The 15118-nt window shown below is 31.9% G+C and overlaps 1 pseudogene; it reads left to right on the forward strand.

The window, feature by feature from the left end:
• Nucleotides 1-2432: 2432 nt before the first annotated feature.
• LOC133201110 (protein draper-like) overlaps nucleotides 2433-15118 on the forward strand; it is a 255372-nt pseudogene continuing 242686 nt past the window's right edge.

A 15118-nucleotide genomic window follows, 5' to 3' on the forward strand; every position in this document is an offset into this window, starting at 1 on the left:
AAATTCCTATAATCTATCATAATCAAACAATGTATAATACTGTATGTTGGTTTTATAGAATTATTTGTTGCCTACTTACCAGTATAATAGCATGCTTTTTAAATATGTATAGTATTATTTGCTAATTAAAAATTAACTTATAAAATCTACATTATTGTTTAACGTTAGTGACCAGAATCGCAGTATACGTTGAAAAATTTATAAAGTTTTTTAACAACCCCCCCTTTTTTTTTTTTTTTTTTTTTTTTTTTTTTTTTTTTTTTTTTTTTTTTTTTTCAATTTTGTCTATAACTTGTGTTGAATATTCATTGACCCCCCCCCCATTTTTCGTTACTATTTAAATTGTATCAACTCTCATCTTTATTTTCCCTGTTTACTGAGTTGACATTATACTACATGTATGGCCGGCCACCAAAAAATTGATTGCTTCAGTCTCCTCGGCTGGGTGACGTGGTGGTGTGTTTATTTATTTATAATTTATTTAGTTTTTAAAAGATAAAAATAGATATACTAAGTATATCTATACGGTCATGCAGAGGCCTGCCCATCTCTACTTCACTAAGGAAGTGTTGAGGAGATGGAACAGTGATTTGAGGCTGGAAGCATAAGGTGAACAAATAAGAATAATAACAATTCTTATCACCAATGAACGATTTATCATAATAAGATTAATCAAATATATATAAATATACAAAATACAAAATGCAAATAACTCCCAAGGTGATTCACCGAATGTTACAGTAACTCAGACCTATGACTTACTCTTAGACGTCCTTTTTAATTTTTTCATTTTTCTTTTTGTTTTTTTTTTTTTTTTTTGTTTTTTTTAAATATTTTTTATCAAACCTATATATTAAAATAATTCATAGTTATTCTCAATTCCCTGTAATTTGTTTTATTTAAAACACTTTGCTTTATACTATATCTGTAAATTATGGCTCCAATAACTGTAAATCCTTGGAGTACTGTTACGTCATACTGTGAAAAATGACGTCATATCAACAGAGAAGAACCCTGTCAAGTCGCCATGATGTAATTCAATATAGAAGAATATAGAAGACTTAAGGTAAGTACCTTAGCTAAGATATAAATGTAGTGTTAGATACATTACTAAACTTATATATTAGACGTGCACTTTTTTGTTTATACACTAGAAAATAGAAATACACATTTACCGGAAATGGCGAGGACAGGTTTGTCGTGCTAGAATGAATGGCCAATTCATTACCGAAACAAACCTGCATGGAGTTTGGGACTAGCACCTGATGAGAGTTCCCTCACAAAATTACTGGCATACTAGCCTATATCTTTTGGTATTTTTGGCATATTTTAGAATAATAAATACGCTATAGCACAAACTCAAAATTTCTAAATTTTATTTGGCATAACTCCTTCCTGGTCGTTTTCTTTATTACAATTTTCTTTTTTGTTCACAAATACGCACATATACAAATTCCTATAATCTATCATAATCAAACAATGTATAATACTGTATGTTGGTTTTATAGAATTATTTGTTGCCTACTTACCAGTATAATAGCATGCTTTTTAAATATGTATAGTATTATTTGCTAATTAAAAATTAACTTATAAAATCTACATTATTGTTTAACGTTAGTGACCAGAATCGCAGTATACGTTGAAAAATTTATAAAGTTTTTTAACAACCCCCCCCCCTTTTTTTTTTTTTTTTTTTTTTTTTTTTTTTTTCAATTTTGTCTATAACTTGTGTTGAATATTCATTGACCCCCCCCCCCCCCCCCATTTTTCGTTACTATTTAAATTGTATCAACTCTCATCTTTATTTTCCCTGTTTACTGAGTTGACATTATACTACATGTATGGCCGGCCACCAAAAAATTGATTGCTTCAGTCTCCTCGGCTGGGTGACGTGGTGGTGTGTTTATTTATTTATAATTTATTTAGTTTTTAAAAGATAAAAATAGATATACTAAGTATATCTATACGGTCATGCAGAGGCCTGCCCATCTCTACTTCACTAAGGAAGTGTTGAGGAGATGGAACAGTGATTTGAGGCTGGAAGCATAAGGTGAACAAATAAGAATAATAACAATTCTTATCACCAATGAACGATTTATCATAATAAGATTAATCAAATATATATAAATATACAAAATACAAAATATAAAAAAGCGTAAAGCATTTTGTCTCAATTTTCACTATGCCATCTTAAAGTTATAGATTAATAATAAAAAAACAAAACAAAACAAAAAAACAGATGTTTGAAAAAAAAATATCTTGCCGGAAGATTTTTTCTAGCACTTATCATTGGTGTATGTAAAGAATGCAAGTAACATCGACGAAAGCTTTAGGAAATATATAGAATAGACAGATAATTTTTTTTATTGCAGCATTTCATACAAATGGAAATCATATTTTTATTCACAAAAATATAAACTAACTAAATAACAATGTATTTTCTTCTGAAAACATTTTTTTCCCTTAAATACTAATACTTGTTCTGTCTTAATATATTTGTTTGTAATACCTAAAGTATTTTCCTCAATTTTTACTGTGAATCAAAATTAAATATTTGAAAGTAGACCATGTTATCTTCCTTATTGCTTCATTCTGACGAAGATTAATGCTAAACAATCTTTTAAGTATTATTTCCTTTATCAAGGTACATATATATCATTTATATCAAAAATCATGAACAAAAGAAATGTATTGTTTGATTTTTTTGTTGGAGTGGTATTGATCGGAACTTTAATATTTGCTTATGGTAAGTTTTTTTTTTTTTTTGTTTTTTGTTTTTTGTTTTTTTTTTTTTTAATTTAAATCATTCCACTAACCAAATGTCAGCGCAAGGTTATGATTTCGTTCATTTTTCACCATCTTAACTTTTATATTACTTTGATTCCCTTTATGAGCAACCTTAGATTTTATCGATACTGTTGTTTGTTTGTTTCTATGTTGATTAACGTCCCTCTCGAGAATTTTTCACTCATATGGAGACGCCACCACTTGCCGGTGGAGAGCTTCAAATTTTGTCCTATGCTCGGCACTTACGGCCATTGAGCAGTGAGGGATCTTTATCGTGCCAGCACCTACTGCGACACGGGACCTCGGTTTATACGGTCTCATCCGAAGAACCGGTCTCCACGTCCCACAGTGAGATTCGAACCCGCGACCTAAGGATCAACTTCTTACTTCGCGACTCTAGAGCAGACGCTCTAACCACTGCGCCACACGGGCGACTTATCGATACCGAGTTTGATTAAAGTTTATATGGATATAAAGATCTGAATAACTCTTTGTCAAATAACATTAAAGGTAATAAATAACTATTCGATAGATTCTTTTTTCTCAATTTTGGTGCCTTTTCTACAAACAGAGAACACTGCATTAAACAAACATGCCTGGCAGCGGTATCCGTATCCTGACCATCCATTGGGAGTGGATAAAGCAGTGGATGGGAGGTATTCAGACCGATCTGCTTCTGGGGGACAATGCACGATATCTGCCAATAGTGCTCAAAATGCTACCTGGTGGGTGGATCTAGGAAGAGTACTCAGTATCCATCTCATAAATATCTACTACAGGACGGACAATTTCGTGTGGGGTACTGTATTAATGAATGTTATTAAAAATCGTAGTTTAAATTCGCAGCTAGGTCAAGGACGCCTATAGGAAATGCGCCTTAAAATATTCCGAGAAAATGAATATGGTATTGATATTCTTTTATAAACAGCATGAGTTCGATGAATGGGATTTCTGCTATTTGCATATGCATATATAGGGTCTCTGCTGCGTTCGCACAAAACGACTTCACTTACATCAGCTGTTTGTCACCTGACATGTTTTAAAATTAGAAAAAAAAAATGTGTACGTCTAGAAAGATCGTAAAAGTTCAATGAAATACGGATGTCATTTCTCCATGAAATTAATTGTGTTTTATTTGAGACAAATTCCTTAACATGAATAGTGCTGGGAGCAACTTCCTCATGCCCGGGAATGATGTAAAATTTAGTTGTCTTTCCATAAACTTCCTACTTTGACATAATAAGCAACGAAATAATTACGGAATAAAGTAACAACACACAACCAGCTCCCAGCACTTTTCAAAATAGTGGGGATAATAGCTTCATGTGTTTTAAAATTAATAATTTATAGCGAAGCAGATATCGTTGAACTCTCTTGTACCTTCATGTATCTTCTCCTTAAAACGCTGTAATCCCTCAAAGAAGTCGTCAATGTACTGCAAGCTCAATGAGTGAGGACGTTTGTATGGTAATACATTGTTTTTTTTTTTTTCATTTATCTTTTTATCAAAATGGCCTCATCGATGTTTTCTAGAATTATGTTTTTGTATACCTGAGGTAAAGGGCGTCATGACACCTAAAGATATTGATTTAATGTATTCTGAATGTAATGATTAAAAATCATTTTATTCACAACTTTTATACAAGTATACAAATTGCAGAAAATTAATGAAAATATGAATATATATCTTGATAATTTTACCATTTGAGCTCAAGATAATATCTTAAATTTCTTCCTTGTCCCTTTTATTTTAATTGATCAGTCAAGATGCCTGTTAGGGACTTAAAGGACTTATCGCACGTTTCTCAATTACTTGAAATTAAGAGCGTATAACGTTCCTTATGATCACAGTTTATAAATTTTGTGCTTTTTACTGTGGAAATGCAGCGGTATAAAACACTAATGGACTAAAATGAAAGCCCTTGAATTAAAAATTCAAGTTAATAAGATTTCGATCACTTGACCGTGTGACGTCATAGACGACAATGGCTGATCAGCTTTACACGTTAACTGTATTCAAATATACGTGATACAACCTGGATTTTCTGTGTTATGGACGACCGCAAAATTTGACAACATTTGTAAAATACAGCGAAGATAGCGAGGGAGATGCCGCGAAGATGAAGAAACTCGCATCACAATACAATTTGATTGTTCATCTTCTCGCACGTATTAACCAATTATACTCACAAAATTCACATTATAGAACTGTTTATTGTTCATTTTTTTATAATAATAATTTATGCAAGTATACTTTCGTATATTTTTCTAAGGCTGACGGACTGAAAAAAATAATGTCCCCATCACAAAACATTACCGTAATCGGACTTACAGATTCTACAAGTTTAGAATAAAACCAAAAAAAAAAAAAAAAAAAAAAAAAAAAAAAAAAAAAAAATTACAAAAGCCTTATACCTTAGAACTAGTCATATTTCTATAGTTATTGAACCATACATTAGGAATTAAAATGTCCAGCATTTTTCGTAATTAGAATACATTTCTCGTTGATACATTGTAACTCCGTTAACAGAGTGTAATTATTCATCTCTCTAACACTGAATTGCTGTCTATGACGTCAGAGCAGTATTTCGTCGAAATCCGATTGAACTAAGCATATCCTAGTATTTGAATTTTAACTCTCAATATCGCTCAAAATATGCATACAACAACGTTTATTGAATTCAGTATTTTAATAGAGAAGGTTGTAGATAATATTTTTCATAAAATTACTATTTTTATAAGAGCATGCGATAAGACCTTCAAATCTAAACAAGAAAAAAAAAATTGGACTTTTAAAGTCATAAACATGATTTTATACATATCTTCAATCTATAAAATTAACCTCATTAGTGTTTTTTTTTTTTCTTCAACAATTTACCAGATTCGAGCAATGGCTACACAGCCCGATTTCTGGGATTCTCCGTTTACATCTCCAACACAACTGACAAACATGAGGGAATTCTTTGCTTCAAAGACACAAACTACACCAGTTCTACCATACCGAATACTATAACAATAGAGTGTATAAAGTATGGACGATACGTCATCCATAGCAATGAGAGACAACCTGGAGTGACCTATCCTGTTGAATATTCCCTGTACGCATACAACGAACTATGTGAACTGGAAGTTTTTGGTAAGAGAACACAACAATTCAATCAATACAATTTTATATATGTTTTTCTGATATTCTTAAAAAATGTAGCAATATTGTATTAAGAAATACACTTAATTCACAGTTTTAGAAAACAAATCACCTTCAACTATTAAAATTATTTAATAAACATAAACTTCCAATAAAACTAAAAAAAGATACAGTCAATATACACTAATTCTTAAATTTTCATTGCTATAAAGACATCTTGTATTTTTAAGAATTTTAAAGAAAATATTTTATTTCGAACTAAACACAAGACATGACTTGCCTTTTTGAAAGATATTTATTTCGATTGAATTTCAACATCTCAGGTTTTATTAAGAAAAAAGAAACGTTCTGAAATCATTATCATTTCAGAAATTGCTATATTCGTCTTATCATGATATAAGTATCATAGGACACTAAAAACAGATGTCAGATTGCCTTTTATTTATGCAGGTTGTAAGTTTCCGTACGAAGTACTGAATAACAAATTGCGGATAAAAAACTTTTCATTTCGGTATACCTCTTGAATAGTGTATACATACTTGTAAGCTTTGCATGTTTCCTAGTTTTATTCATTTGTATGAATAAAATAATTAATGAATAACCCTTGTGACGGTTTGAATAATCAATCTGTATATATTGGCACTGGAGACAGTCTTATATTATCATCATTTCGTAAGTTCTATGGTCGATACAATGACCTTGTCAGCAAATACAATTTATCATTGAGTCAAATGCTGACTGACGTTTTTCATACTAATTGTTAGGCCATTATTTACACACTGAATTGTCGACGGATTTTTCCGTTATTTCCCGTTCATGACAAGGAGCACACGGCGGGTGTGACCGGCCGGCAGGGGATGCTCACTCCTCCATGGCACCTGATCCCACCTCTGATGTTTGGAGGTCCATGTTTGCTCTGCTCCTTTTTTGTATTGTTTATTGAGCTTGAATATATGTTCGTTATCTCCATATATTTCATTGAATAATGATGATGCGAAATTCGGGAATAATATGTTTATTATATACACGTAGATAAATAGTCTATAATTAAAAAAAAGAACTTAAATGTATAACCAGTATACATTATGACGTCATATTATGACGTCATTGTTCTTACCTACTAGAGGTAACAAAACACTTCCACAAAACACTTTCGGCGAAAGAGATTACCTTATTTAGTTTACAAAAAAAATGTATAATGCTCAGAAGAATATTCCATAGATTAATAAAACTGCTGCATAAATCCAAGGCATTTTCTCATTTGATCGGAATTTAAGGAAACCTATACCGGACTGTACATTTTTACCCTGAATCAAATTAAAACTTCACATAAAGTAATAAAACAACTGAGCTGTTGATATTTCTGCAATCCTTGGAATATTTTCCTTCTAAATATACCGTGTTTCAGTTAAACAGAATAGGGCATGTCCTAGCTCCGAAGCTTTTTCTTCATGTCCTTTATAATCTTGTGTAGAAAAGAACACTGGCGTCATTATATGACGTCATAATATGTAGTGGGTATCACATGTCGTCGGTACCAAGTATGTATTAGACAATAAATTTTAACTTTCTCTGTAAAATAGATACAATCCTTAGGCATTTTCATTAGCTTATTTGCATGGAAATGCCAATACCTAGCCTTAACTCACTTGCGCATGCATAAATTGGAGGATATAAGATATAACAATCAGGAATTCATAGTAAGAAACACTCTGATTTACTTTAGAAGAAAATGAAACCATAGCAATCTATTATTAATTATAGTAAACTGTAGTTTACTAGAGTATACTATAGTTAACTACTGTATTTTGAAAAGACATGTGCAGTGAGGGAAAGTACACATTGTCGCCGGTGACAACATCCAAAGAACGACAGTATGTACCGCCACATTCGAGAAACAGCCCATAAGACATGTTGGTTTGATTTCACACCTGATACAATCATACAACTAAATAAAATCCCAGAACAACGCTTACTGTAGGGTGACAATGTGTTAAGCACATAATGTCGACAGAGACAATTTGTGCATGCATATTTGTTCAACCTGCGACAATATGTGCAGATAGACGACAACTTATGAGGTTAGGATAAATGCATATTTACGCCGACATCAATATAAATACATGTAAAAGGACAATATGTACCGTCAGGACATCTTCCCCAAAATTCTCAACATCTCACTTATCTTAAGATCTATGCCACTTTGGAAGAATTTCGTGAAGTATGCTTAACCAAATAACCCAATTAAGTTGTTCGTGAAACTATTTGACATTAAGCTGTATATTTTCGGTAGAACAACTTAGTATAGGTATTACATTTTAGACTTTTAATAAAAATAGGAGGACCTGTTCCTATTTTGAATTATCGTTTCAAATTAAAAACAAAATTAAATGATTCGACTATTCTAGAGGTAAAACAGATCAATGAATAACTTGAATTGTGATTGTATCATTTGTGGAAGAAAAAGAAAACCCTTGCACTGTTTATGATTAGGTAAGTAAGGCCTTATATGCACTGATCTACCGACCTTAGAAATGCATATGCATGTATATCTATACAAAAGAAAACATTGCGTAATGCATAATGATCAATATCTTACTGATTAAGGATGCCATATACCGGGTGTTTATGGAAAAAAATTGCGATCTGCCCTGTCCACAGAATTGCCAGGAGGGACATTGTAACATTGAGGATGGGACGTGTCTAGGATGTGTTGTCGGATACAAAGGTCTACGATGTGAGAAAGGTACTTATGAGAGAGAGAGGGGGGAGACAGAAAGAGAGAGAGAAGACAAATTTAGGTATAAATATCCTCTGCCGAATCATAAGCTCCATTCACACCTCTACATGTACATGTTAGAGTTATTCAGAGAGGCGTGAAAGGAGTCCTTTTAAAAGTTGGTAATTGTCAATTTCTTGATTTTAGTATCGAGTTTAATATATAATAGAAGTGATTGTATTTCTGATAATAATTGTTATTCCATGAAATTTATGGGATTTTACAAAATAAGTTAAGTGCATTTAATGTCGTATATATATAAAAAAACCATTTTCTTATCTTACTATATCTAGGCTCCCTCTCACTTGTTCTAATTTCAATTTTTAAAAGGTTATACGACCTATGAAAATGAAAATTATTTCTGGACTTCAATTTTCAGAATTTGATAACAATAGATATGGCCTTGAATGTAACATGACATGTGGCAACTGTAGCAACCAAGAACAGTGTAATAACGTAAATGGAAGCTGTCCAAACGGATGTGACGTAGGTGTTCAAGGGGATACATGTGACAAACGTGAGATATTTTGCTTCTTTTATATTCTGAAAAGAGAAGTTTATTCCATAGACTGTTTCTAAACGTACAAAGGTTAAGTTAATGGCACAGACGTTAGGTAGAAGAGAAAAGAATTATGTAATAGTTTTAATTTAAAGACCTTATTGTCAAAAATCTGATTAAAAGCACATGACTAAAATAGTACTGGACAATTGTCTCACACTTATATTATATATTCAATTACAAAAGTATGAAATATAACAGTGACTTGATGAGATATAATGCTTAAGCTGTCAATATTCACAATATAATAACTTAAAAAATTCAAGGCCCATCGCCGCTTATCTATGTTATTCTCCGACAGCTTGTCCTTTTGGAAGACACGGGAAGAACTGCGTTGAAGTTTGTAATTCAAACTGTCACGGCTGCAACAGATTCACTGGTATCTGTGAGTTTGGTTGTTTTGCTGGATGGAAAGGAATGTTCTGCGAAAACGGTATTACATGCATAATGAATTCGAATTTCTCTAATTTTCATCTTAAAATTTGTCGGTAATAGTGTAAAGCATACACAGATGACAATATTTTTTAAAAAATCTTCTTTAAATATTTCTTCACATGGAAAAAAATGAATGAAAGAAAAAAATTTCCTTGATTGCATTGCTCTGTCTTTTGCGTTTTAATTGATGATATTGATTGGAATGATTTTGTTTGAGGTCATAAAAAAGTATTTATTGTAGACGGCGAGATATTCACAGTAATACGTACTTAATGCTTTTTTTTTATATCTATCAACTCATTGTTTTGGAATTATCCATCAAATTGGTGAAATTTTGCTTAGTCAGTACATGTACTACGTTTAACTTTTCGAGATCTAGAAGTTATGGAAGATATGTATACTGTAGAATGTGAAAACTGCAGTCAATATTCTTGCCCCTGTTTAAAAAGACAAAAAGAAAATCTTCCATTTTGAAGGGGCATGCTTAATTCATCATATCTTGATTCAGTATTTTGCAATTATTTTAAAGAACTTCGATTATTGTAGATTGTGTCTAAAAGCTTTATAAATAAATTTTGTTATAAGAGGATATCGGTTGTTGTAGATTGTGATGATTTGACATACGGACAAAACTGCCATCAGTCATGTGGTGCGTGTCTGAACTCAGAACAATGTCATCACATTAATGGGACATGTTTGAATGGATGTGACAGAGGTTTTCAGGGAGAAACATGTACTGAAGGTAGACAAAGAGCAAGAGCCACTTAGGTCCTTTTTTGGCCCTGAGATTTTCTAAAAAAATCGAAACTGCTCAGTTTTGGTTGAAAATGTAGTATTTATAACTTTGGTGACTGTGCATCTATTGAACATAACGTAATTTTCTCTCTCGTCAATGCATTATGACGTCATAAAATGCGTCATTTTCCCCATATCCTATAAATTTCCTTAAAAATGGCCAAAATTGAGGTATTTTTTCGATATTTCATATAGAGCATAACCTCCGATCCAAAATATGCAATTACATAATGAAAGATCTGTTTCTGAAAATCACAAAACATGATTTAATTTTTGGATCGTTGGCTGTGCGCATATTTTAATTCTTTGCTGAAGGTAGTCAAATATGCATGTTTTCCGCAAAATCCATTTTCTCAAAGCCTGTTTTCCAATACCTGTATTCTCAAAAAGAAATTTCGTTATAGGAAATGAAAGCACCAAGTCTCTACTTTATTTTGATGTATGAAATGGGACAGAGGGTGTTAGTCAATTAATTGATATAAGGACAGGGCCATTTTATGCATAAAGTGAACCTAGCTCTTTCGTTTTACATCTTTGACCTACAAAGAAGATTTTATTTATTTTTTATGCATAGAAACAAGATGAAACCATTTTAAGTGCAGTGGAAAAAATGGTTCCAAAAAATTTCTATACCAGAATCTTTAATATTTTTAATTGTATGAAAAAAAGTCAGATCAATCTAGCCAGATATCTTCGAATGTTAAACACTTCCAGAGGTGCAATGGGTATATTAATTTTTTATTTTTCCGGTTTTTCCTTCGTAGAATGTCCTGAAGGACGTTATGGTAATAATTGTCAGGACACATGCAATATTTATTGTGGACGTACAGGAAAATGTGACAGAATGACAGGACAATGTGACGGAGGCTGTCAGGAAGGCTGGAAAGACAAGAAATGCGACAGGAGTAAGCAATCTTAAATATGTCTTCTATATCGTATTTATCTCCAAATCAGGATAAAACTCTGTCATTCATGTGACTGAAAGGTGACTGAAAGAAAAGTGAAAGGTGACTGAATGGCAAAGCTCTGCCATTCAGTTACATTTCCAGACCTTTCATTAAACATCCAGTCCACTGAATTTCAGAGTTTCATCCTGTGCAATTTACTTTCATGTGCATAAAATCTTTTATTCAGGATAGTTCAAAGGTAGTTTATCAATCTAAGATTTTTCTAATAGAATGTGACAGTGGAAAATTTGGACTAAATTGTACTCAGTCATGTGGTGTCTGTCTTGGAAGAGAATTTTGCCATCACATAAACGGGACATGTTTAAATGGCTGTGATAAAGGTTACCAAGGAATCAACTGTACACAAGGTGATGTGTGATCAAACAGAGAGTGTTGTCTTACAAAAAATGTACATATCTAAACATTACATCCATTGCCCATTTTTACTTTCTAGCATGTCCAGATGGACTTTATGGATACAACTGCCAGGATAAGTGTAGCATCAACTGTACAGATCCCAAGAGTTGTGATCCCATATCAGGCCAATGTAGTGGTATAAATATATTATGTTATTAACATAAATCTAACTTTGCTGCATACTTTGATATTTTACTCAAAAAATTGCTTTGAGGGATTTGGGGCTTTAAATAGCCATATCAGCAGATATATAAATGCCAGTGGACTATTCTTTTTCTTTTCACAATGTATTTTCTGCATCTTCATACAGAATGACGTAACACATTTAAACAAATGATATCACAAATTTCAGTTTACTAGTTCTAATATTGTCATAACATAAAATACGGATATTCCAATTATATGCATAAATATATATATATCTCTAATAAAAAAGAAAATGGCTGACTATTGGGAAATTTGCTATGATGGTCCGCTTAACCGCAAAAAGACCCCGGAAGAGTTTATTTCCCTATATTCAGTCAATATTCTGTAATTTTACAGAGCTTTCAAGGTATCTCTGCATAATTCATTCAAATTCATTTCTCAAACGGCAGCTACAAAATAAAAATAAACTGAAAAGTATAAAGAAATAAAAAAGTACTTTGGTAGATTATCATTTGAGGACCTTAAACAATATTAATTGTCTAACAACATGAACAGACGTGTCCTTAACAATATAAAATTATACATTGGTTCTCTTAACGTTTAACTGATATTTTTATGACACAATCTGTTGCCACATAGAAAAAAAATGTTCAACCGTTCACTCAAATATGTGTCTTGTATACCAAGCTCATCATAGAGTGTTCGTATCCTCTTGGAGTTATTTCCTCTGAAACTACCCCACAATGTCTTCAAATCATTAAAAAGAAATACTCTATGATTTAGTATTTTTTTATTTTAAATTTGATTGCTCATACTATGTATACACACGCAATGCATCCCCTGATATAGTAATTTTGCATTAAAAGTATAGTTAAGATACTTTACTTAATTGAATCAAATTATGTTATGTTTTCATTATAGTAAATCAATGTTGAATATGAATGTTACCGCTCGAAATGATCATTCAATACAAAATGAACGTATTCCATACCAGCTTATAACACTGTCAGGCCCTCACTATATGATCTCTTTTGTGCAAATCTTAATAGTGAAGACTGTAATATAATTTCTTTAAAAAATGATTTAGTTAAGCAGTTTAAAACGTAGCTTCTCGTCTACTATTTTGGGTGTAATTGATACACATTCCGATGGTTTCCAATAAAAAAAATGTCATATAAGTAAGAAAAAAAGTCTAACTAGTAAAAAACAAAAAAAGAAGGATATTTACGTAAAGTTGACCTATTTTTTTAGCATGTAATCCCGGATGGTACGGTAGAGATTGTGAGATAGAATGCGGTAACTGTGACGGTAATGAGACTTGTGATCACGTGACTGGGGCGTGTCCTTACTTATGTCAACCTGGGTATCAACAGGAAAAATGCAATATACGTAAGTTCGAACATTGAACTCTAGTAGAAGCACAACTTATTTATTTATTTAAACAACATTTAACATTAATTTAACTTTACGTTTAAGGCATTTAGGCTATCAATTTAAATTTTTAACCACAATGTGCCTTTTTTAATTGTCCTCCACATATGAATACTTATTTTGTTTTTAATTGAAAAAAGTCATTTGTAATCGTAAATACGTAATTTTAATCATTTACATCTGAATTGCAAATGATATCATTAAAACATGGTTCTCTGAATTTCTAACATATTCTTTTCACTTTTTCAGCCTGTTATCCTGGTTGGTATGACAGAGAATGTAAAGAATGATGTGGCTACTGTAGAGGCAATAAACCGTGTCATCACGTGACCGGATCCTGTTCTGGATTATGTGAACCCGGATATTATGGAGATAAATGTGAAGACAGCGTGTTTTCCCAACACCTTCCAAATCAGAGAGAAATGATTAAATTAATGAGAAAATTCCTTGCTTTTAAAATACGCAGAGATGATCTAAATGAAAGTACTTCTCCGACTGACTTTTAATAAAAGGGAAATACTCTCTTAATGAGAGCGCTTGATCTTCTAACTATTCACATGGTTTATAGCTTACATATTTTACATTGTTGGTATTTGTAGAATAATGTTTATTTTCATTTTCATTTTTTTCCTACCTACAAACCACAGTCGTCATATGACATTATTGTAAGTAAGCTCAAGCAAACCTAGATAAAATGATCCTCTTCATGTAACATTTTACATTCAAATACTTCATGTAACTAACCATCTTTCCTGAATACTGTGATGATCTTTTTTAAGGTTAGGTTAATTAATTTATATGTTCTTCAATTTTGTATTTATATATCCTTATCATTCAATTAAAGTTCAGTGAATAATGTTTTCGATTTCCTTGAAAATTCCGAAGAATAATGTCAGGATTCTTTATAAAAACTTTTGTTCTAATTACATGTTTTTCCCCATAATATTTTGTTCAAGTGAAACGATGACAAAGTTAAAGGAAGATCGTTTATCAGAACTGAGTTGTGTAACATACATGTAGGCTCAAAAAACGTATAATTTTAAATTAGGAGTAAAAAGTCGTGTTTATAAATTGTGGGCTCTTTATATGCATTACAGTAGTATGGTTACAGGTTTCACTAACATGAAATACATAAAGGCATCACAATACCCTCAACGGTTATTGCAAAGATCGCATAAATCACAAATATCATGAACTAATTATCAGTAAATATAAAACTTTTTCTTCTAAATCTGACTGCTCACACTAGGAAAAAAGATCTTTGATTGTGACGCGTTATCTGACTGGTTGTAGGCAATCAACTTACAGGGCCATAAATCTTTATTTTATGCTTACATCATATTTAATCTGTTCAGAGACCTCGATAAATTACCTGCAAAGCATCCTTTATTAATGAAAATTTCTGAGAGCAGCAGACACAAAATTTACAGTGGTAGAAAAATTTCATATACAAGACAGTCCTGGAATAATCGATCTTCCTTCCAATAAGGATGCTTAAAAATCGAAGGCAATTATTTGTGAGATATCTAAAAGACTTTAGTGTTTCAGTGAATTGAAAAAAAAAAATAAAGAGTGATAGCGAATTTGAAGATTGTTGTTTATTTGAAAAGGCTTGTTTTATTCTGGTATATGAAACAAATCTGCATGAATGTTCGGGAAATGCAAAGAATCAGCCA

The sequence above is a fragment of the Saccostrea echinata genome, unplaced genomic scaffold, assembly GCF_033153115.1.
Source record: "Saccostrea echinata isolate AGI-Se365-2 ecotype Australia unplaced genomic scaffold, CSIRO_AGI_Sech_v1 ptg000042l, whole genome shotgun sequence".
NCBI classification, from domain to species: Eukaryota; Metazoa; Mollusca; class Bivalvia; order Ostreida; family Ostreidae; genus Saccostrea; species Saccostrea echinata.